The sequence below is a fragment of the Trachypithecus francoisi genome, unplaced genomic scaffold (assembly GCF_009764315.1).
Source record: "Trachypithecus francoisi isolate TF-2019V2 unplaced genomic scaffold, Tfra_2.0 Lachesis_group10, whole genome shotgun sequence".
NCBI lineage: Eukaryota > Metazoa > Chordata > Mammalia > Primates > Cercopithecidae > Trachypithecus > Trachypithecus francoisi.
This window is the reverse complement of record NW_022681455.1, coordinates 30,583,417-30,591,587: the sequence shown is the minus strand read 5'-3', so window position 1 is coordinate 30,591,587 and position 8,171 is coordinate 30,583,417.

The following is an 8,171-nucleotide window of genomic DNA, read 5'->3' as shown; positions in this document are numbered from 1 at the left end:
TACAAAAAAATGCAAAAAAAAAAAAAAAAGCCAGGCATGGTGGCACATGTCTTTAGTTCCAGCTACCTGGGAGGCTGAGGTGAGAGGATCACTTGAGCCTGGGAGTTCAAGGCCACAGCTATGATAGTACCACTGCAATCCAGCCTGAGCAACAGAGCAAGACCCTGTCTCAAAAAAAAAAAAAAAAAAAGGCTGGGCACAGTGGCTCATGCCTGTAATCCCATCACTTTAGGAAGGTGAGGTGGGTGGATCACCTGAGGTCAGGAGTTTTGAGACCAGCCTGGCCAACGTGATAAAATCCCGTCTCTACTGAAAATATAAACATTAGCTGGGTGCCTGTAACCCAGCTACTTGGGAGGCTGAGGCGGGAGAATCGCTTGAACCCAGGAGGTGCAGGTTGCAGTAAGCCAAGATCGTGCCACTGCACTCCAGCCTGAGTGACAGAGCAAAATTCTGTCACAAAAAAAAAGGGTAAGTATAGACTGCGATTCCCAAAGTGGCTCTGGCCAGGCACAGTGGCTCATGCCAGTAATCCCAGCACTTTGGGAGGCCAACGTGGGAGGATCACTTGAACCCAGGAGTTCAAAACTAACCTAAGCAACATAGGGAAACTCCATTTCCCCATTTCCACGCCCGGCCCCCACTCTTCTTAAAATCAGAAATTAGGCCGGGCGCGGTGGCTCAAGCCTGTAATCCCAGCACTTTGGGAGGCTGAGACGGGTGGATCACGAGGTCAGGAGATCGAGACCATCCTGGCTAACACGGTGAAACCCCATCTCTACTAAAAATACAAAAAACTAGCCGGGCGAGGTGGCGGGCGCCTGTAGTCCCAGCTACTCCGGAGGCTGAGGCAGGAGAATGGCGTGAACCCGGGAGGCGGAGCTTGCAGTGAGCTGAGATCTGGCCGCTGCACTCCAGCCCAGGCGACAGAGCAAGACTCCGTCTCAAAAAAAAAAAAAAAAAAAATCAGAAATTAAAGCTGGGCACAGTGGCTCACGCTTGTAATCCCAGCACCTTGGGAGGCTGAGGCGGGTGGATCACCTGAGGTCAGAAGTTCGAAACCAGCCTGGCCAACATGAATAAACCCCGTCTCTACTAAAAATACAAAAATTAGCCAGGCGTGGTGATTGGCACCTGTTATCCCAGCTACTCGGGAGGCTGAGGCAGGAGAATGGCATGAACCCGGGAGGCGGAGCTTGCAGTGAGCCAATATCGTGTCACTGCACTCCAGCCTGGACAACAAGAGTGAAGCTCCATCTAAAAAAAAAAGAAAAAAAAAAAAAGGATCTATCACTCGGGGGAGAGTGTGTGTGGCAGATATGGGGCAGTTGAAGAAACTAACATGTTTAACGTGGGTTGAGAACGGTTTTCAAGTCTGTTAGCATTCATCAGAATCAGCTGAAGAGCTTATTAGAAAACAAATTTGGGGTGGATGCAGTGGCTTATCCTGTAATCCCAGCACTTTGAGAGGCCAAGGTGGGCAGATCACCTGAGGTGAGGAGTTTGTGACCAGCCTGGCCAACATGCTGAAATCCCATCTCTACTAAAAATACAAAAATTAAGCATGTTGGCTTGCGCGCATAATCTCAGTTACTTGAGAGGCTGAAGCAGGAGAATCACTTGAATCCGGGAAGTGGAGTTTGTAGTGAGCCGAGATCACACCACTGCACTTCAGCTTGGGTGACAGAGCGAGACTCCGTCTCAAAAAAAAAAGAGAGACAAATTGGGGGTAGGGTCCAGCAAAATCCTGATTCAGTAGGTCAGGATGGATCCTGAGATTTGCATTTCTAACAAATTCCCAGTTGCTGATGCTGCTCCCCTGCCCTGGAACACGTGTCTCAGCTGTATTTCCGGCATTGGCCACATGAGGGGGCAAGGATGTTTTATTAATGTCTCTCAAAGGCCTCACTGCATTTAGGCCCAAAGTGGGTAGTTATACCTTCCCCTTGCCCAGGCTTGGTGTGTGTGTGGGGTGTTCAGGTCAGTCTGTGGTTGCTCTGTGCACTGGGAGAAGACCTGACAAGACATAATCTAAGGACCAGGCTAGGACGTGAAATACCAAAGAAGTATACAGCTCAAGTGAAAAAACCCAAACATGTCACAGCCTAGTGGTCACAACTTTGTCTCTCTTTCTTTCTGGTTCCATCTGCTGCCTGCTTCTCACCCTCTTCTATCTTCTGCAACAAGCCACAAGAACCTTTAAAGAGAGTTTAAAGTTTTTACTATATTTTAAGAATGAGCTCGGCCAAACGCGGTGGCTCACACCTGTAATCCCAGCACTTTGGGAGGCCGAGGCGGGCAGATCACGAGGTCAGGAGATGGAGAGCATCCTAGCCAACATGGTGAAACCCCGTCTCTATTAAAAATACAAAAATTGCCAGGCACAGCGGCTCACACCTGTAATCCCAGCACTTTGAGAGGCCGAGACAGGCGGATCACGAGGTCATGAGATCGAGACCATCCTGGCTAACACAGTGAAACCCTGTCTCTACTAAAAATACAAAAACTTAGCCGGGCAAGGTGGCAGGCACCTGTAGTCCCAGCTACTCAGGAGACTGAGGAAGGAGAATGGCGTGAACCTGGGAGGCGGAGGTTGCAGTGAGCTGAAATTGCGCCACTGCACTCCAGCCTGGGCAACAGAGCGAGACTCAGTCTCAAAAACAAACAAACAAACAAACAAACAAACAAAAATTAGCTGGGCATGGTGGCACACACCTGTAGTCACAGCTACTCGGGAGGCTGAGGCAGGGGAATCGCTTGAACCAGGAGGTGGAGGTTGCAGTGAGCCGAGATCATGCTACTGCACGCCAACCTGGCGACAGAGCAAGACTCCGTCTCAAAAAAAGAAAGCTCATTTTCTTTCAAATCATTTATGAAAATTTGGCCAGGCGCGGTGGCTCATGCCTGTAATCCCAGCACTTTGGGTGGCTGAGGCGGGTGGATCACCTGAGGTCAGGAGTTTGAGACCAACCTGACCAAATGGTGAAACCCTATCTCTACTAAAAATGCAAAAAAATTAGCTGGGCGTGGTGACTGTTGCCTGTAATCCCAGCTATTCTGGAGGCTGAGGCAGGAAAATCGCTTGAATCCAGGAGGCGGAGGTTGCAGTGAGCCAAGATCGTGCCATTGCATTCCAGCCTGGCTGACAAGAGCAAAACTTCATCTCAAAAACAAAACAAAAGAACCTGTTCTTTTTTTTTTTTTTAGACAAGAATTTCACTCTTTTGCCTAGGCTAGAGTGAAATGGCACGATCTTGGCTCACTGCAACCTCTGCCCCCTGGTTCAAGTGATTCTCCTGCCTCAGCCTCCTGAGTAGGTGGGATTGTAGGCGCTTGTCACCATGCCTGGCTAATTTTTGTATTTTTAGTAGAGAAGAGGTTTCACCATGTTGTCTAGGCTGGTCTCGAACTCCTGACCTCAGGCGATCCACCCGCCTTGGCCTCCCAAAGTGCTGGGATTACAGGTGTGAGCCACGGCACCCAGCCTACCTGTTCCTTTTTACTTACATAAAAACTTTAGATTATATAAAGAGAAGATTTTCCTTGTTTTTTTGCAGGGGGAGAGAGGTTGAACATTTCATTCATTTCACTACAATGATGTTTCTTCACCAAGCCCTGTAGGCACTTTTCTCTCTCCCGTTTCAGTCTGTTTTTCCTTTCTGCTTCCATTTTTTCCCTCTAAAAGACCCTTGTGACGTTCAATGTTCTCTTCCTGTCAGTCCTTTCCCAGGGGCAACGGGTCTATCTTCAATTCAGAATCATTATCTCATTTCTTTCATTCCTACTCCTGGGCAGTAGACCTCATGTTGAAAAATCACAAAATCCTACTAGCTAGCCCAGTACACATTAATATTAGCATTGATGGTACACTTACTGCTGCTTGGCGTTTTTTTTTTTTTTTTTTTTGAGACGAAGTTTTGCTCTTGTTGCCCAGGCTGGAGTCCAATGGTGCGATCTCTGCTCACTGCAACGTCCACCTCCTGGGTTCAAGTGATTCTCCTGCCTCAGCTTCCTGAGTAGCTGGGATTACAGGTGCGTGCCACCACGCCTGGCTAATTTTTGCATTTTTAGTAGAGACGGTGTTTTGCCAAGTGATCCGCCTGCCTTGGCCTCCCAAAGTGCTGGGATGACAAGCATGAGGCACCGTGCCTGGCCTACTCTCTTGATTCTCTGGCACCAAAGCTTGGAAAAGAGTGAGTCCCATCCACTGGGAGCAACTTTTCCCCTTCTCTTCCCATGGAAATACCTGAGTCTACATTATCTCCCTTCCATTCTTAGATGAAGAGAATCTTCTTTCCAAAGTAATATTGAGTTGTTCTCCTGGCATCTCTTTTCCCTGTCTCCCCACACCCACTATTTAGCACCTAGTAGCCAGAGCAATTTTGTAAAAATGAAAACTGGATCAGTTTGCACTCCTGGCTAAACAGAACCAGTGGCCTCCCATTGCTCAGCCTCTCCTGATCACATCCCAACCCACTGGTCAAGGCATGTAAGACCTCGTGTGCACTGGCGCATGCTCAAGTTCTCAGCTCCAGCCATTCCTTGACTATGTCCAGCTCTTCGCAGCCTCAGGGTCTCTGCACATTTTGGTCCCTTCCCTGAAGGCTCTCCTTTCCTACCTTCAGGCTTTGGCTTTAAGGAGGCTGAGGTGGGAGGATAACTTGAGCCCAGGAGTCTGAGCCCAGCCGAGGTAACAAAGCAAGACCTCTTTGCTACAAAAAAATTAAAAAATGAGCTGGGCATGTTGGTGAACGCTTGTAGTCCCAGCTATTTGAGAAGGTGAGGTAGGAGGATCACTTGAGCCCAGAGGATTGAGGCTGCAGTGAGCCACTGGAGCCTCTGCACTCCAGCCTGGGAAAGAGGGAGACCACGTCTCAAACCAAAAAACACATTTCTACAAGGTTTACTATGTGTACCACGTATGTGCATCACTTGTAGGTAATAAGTTGTTTATAAATAAAACAATTTAATGTGGTTAATGAAATTTCCATGCGCTACCATGGAAATGTTTCCCTTTCGTGTTCCATTTCTATGCTGCTTTTTGGAGGGCATACTTCTGCCCACATTTAGGTGAATTATTAATTCCATTAACAGCATGTAGGATTGGCTAGAGGGATCACAAAAGTTAAAACATATACACTGGAGGAGATAAAATTTGTGGCCAGGTGCTATGGCTCATTCCTGTAATCCCAGCACTTTGGGGGGCCTAGGAGAGAGGACTGCTTGAGGTCAGGAGTTTGAGACCAGCCTGGGCAATATAGCAAGACCTCATCTTTACAAAAAAAAAAAAAGAGAGAGAGAAAGAGAGATGAAATTTATGCCTGTGAGGGGAAGTTATTTTGGAGTATTTTTTCACTATGTTTGTAGTAGTGAAATTAGTGATCAAATACTTGAAATGCAAGCTGGTATTCACTTTATAAATAACATTCCTATATATTTTATGTATCATCTCATCTAGACTAGTGAACTAAAAACTTCAAAATGCAAAAGTGTAGGCCAGGTGCGGCGGCTCATGCCTGTAATCCCAGCACTTTGGGAGGCTGAAGTGGGCAGATCACCTGAGGTGAGGAGTTTGAAACCAGACTGGCCAACATGGCAAAACCCGATCTCTACTAAAAGTACAAAACTTGGCCGGGCGTGGTGGCACATGCCTGTAATCCCAGCTACTTGGGAGGCTGACACGGGAGAAACACTTGAACCTGGGAGGCAGAGGTTGCAGTGAGCCAAGATCATTCCACAGCACTCCAGCCTGACAAGAGTAAGACTCCATCTCAAAAAAAAAGGGAGAAAAAATTATAATATGAAATATATATAACAAAAGCAATGGAGTTTAAGGCACTTTACATATTATTACACATTGAATCCCCTAATAACCCTGTGAAGTAGGTACTACCACCTTCATTTTACAGATGAGAAAAGAGGTATCAAGAGGCTGATGGCTTATCCAAGGTCACTGCCAAGACCCTGACTTCTCCCCCTCAAATTCCGTAAGAGGCATGTTTCTTTATGTCTGTTTTTTGTTTTGTTTGAGACAGAGTCTTGCTCTGTTGCCCAGGCTGGAGTGCAGTGGCGCAATCTCGGCTCACTGCAACCTCCGCCTCCTGGGTTCAAGCGATTCTCCTGCCTCAGCCTCCTGAGTAGCTGGGACTACAGGTGTGCACCACCACACTCGGTTAATTTTTTTGTATTTTTAGTGGAGATGAGGTTTCAACACGTTGGTCAAGGTGTTCTTCAACTCCTGACCTCGTGATCCGCCTGCCTCGGCCTCCCAAAGTGCTGGGATTACAGGCATCAGCCACCACGGCCGGCCTTCTTATTTCTAATTTAGAGTGTTCCCTGACTATGCAGCTGTCTCCACACCAAACCTTCACTTGTTGTATGAAGCTTGTACTTGAGGTCCAGTATTATTTATTCACTTGGCTGGAAAACAATTCCCCCAAATTAAATGTCCAAACAGTTAAATCTTAGCCACACAGCTCTCCATATTCCCTCTGGAACTGGATACATCTCCTGTCACTCCCTTCTCCCCAACCTCCACATCTGTTCTTTCCATCTGCCCTTTTCCCTCCCTATGTCCCCTAGCTAGTGCAGGATTCAGTTACCCCATTCCCGTAACAAAAGTTACGGGCTTCACCCTTCAGGTTTCTATAGCACGCCTTGCCTATCACCACCTAATACCACTACCCATCATCTGTATTTTACTTTCCAAACCCATCTCCCCAGTCTAACTCTTAAGAAAAATGGCCACAGCAGCTATCATCCATTAACTCCCAGGTTAGCTTGTTCTTCCTCCCAAGCCTTAGCTCTGCTCTTTTCCTACTTCTGAAAAATGGCTCCCTGTTTCCTGATTATTCAAATCATTATTTTTCGGCCGGGCGCGGTGGCTCAAGCCTGTAATCCCAGCACTTTGGGAGGCCGAGACGGGCGGATCACGAGGTCAGGAGATCAAGACCATCCTGGCTAACACGATGAAACCCCGTCTCTACTAAAAAATACAAAAAACTAGCCGGGCGACATGGCGGGCGCCTGTAGTCCCAGTCACTCGGGAGGCTGAGGCAGGAGAATGGCGTAAACCTGGGAGGTGGAGCTTGTAGTGAGCTGAGATCCGGCCACTGCACTCCAGCCTGGGCGGCAGAGCGAGACTCCGTCTCAAAAAAAAAAAAAAAAAAAAAAAAAAAAAAAAAACCCTTATTTTTCAAGGTCTATCCTCAAGTGACCCTGTCAAATAATCAAGCCGTGGATAATGTTTCCTTTTGAGTATGTGGCAACTTAGAATCTAGAGTACATGTTAGACAATTGATCAAATTACATTACCTATTCATGCTTACTTTTAAGTCTTCTCTAACCAGACTATTAATGAAGGCAGATCTTATCCCTTCCCTTCTTATATATCCCACAGTACTTTACATGTTGGCTGGATGATTTAATTTTTTTTTTTTTTTTTGAGACGGAGTCTCACTCTGTCGCCCAGGCTGGAATGCAGTGGTGCAATCTCGGCTCACCGCAACCTCCATCTCCTGGGTTCAAGTGATTCTCTGCCTCAGGCTCCCGCCTGGGACTACAGGCACCAGCCACCACTCCCAGCTAATTTTTGTATTTTTAGTAGAGACGGGGTTTCACTATGTTGGCCAGGCTGGTCTTGAACTCCTGACCTCGTGATCCGCCTGCCTTGGCCTCCCAAAGTGCTGGGATTACAGGCGTGAGCCACCGCGCCCAGCCAATTTAATAATTTTTTTTTTTTTTTTTTGAGACGGAGTCTTGCTCTGTCGCCCAGGCTGGAGTGCAGTGGCCGGATCTCAGCTCACTGCAAGCTCCGCCTCCCGGGTTTACGCCATTCTCCTGCCTCAGCCTCCCGAGTGACTGGGACTACAGGCGCCAGCCACCACGCCCAGCTAGCTTTTTGTATTTTTTAGTAGAGACGGGGTTCCACCGTGTTAGCCAGGATGGTCTCAAACTCCTGACCTCGTGATCCGCCCGTCTCGGCCTCCCAAAGTGCTGGGATTACAGGCTTGAGCCACCGCGCCCGGCCCGATTTAACAATTTTTGAGAGGATCAATACCCTGGTCCCTGACCACAGGGCACAGCACTTCCTCATTCATGAGATTAGCTTGGACAATGAGACCCAAATTCTGGTTAGGCGTGGTGGCTCATGCCTATAATCGCAGCAGTTT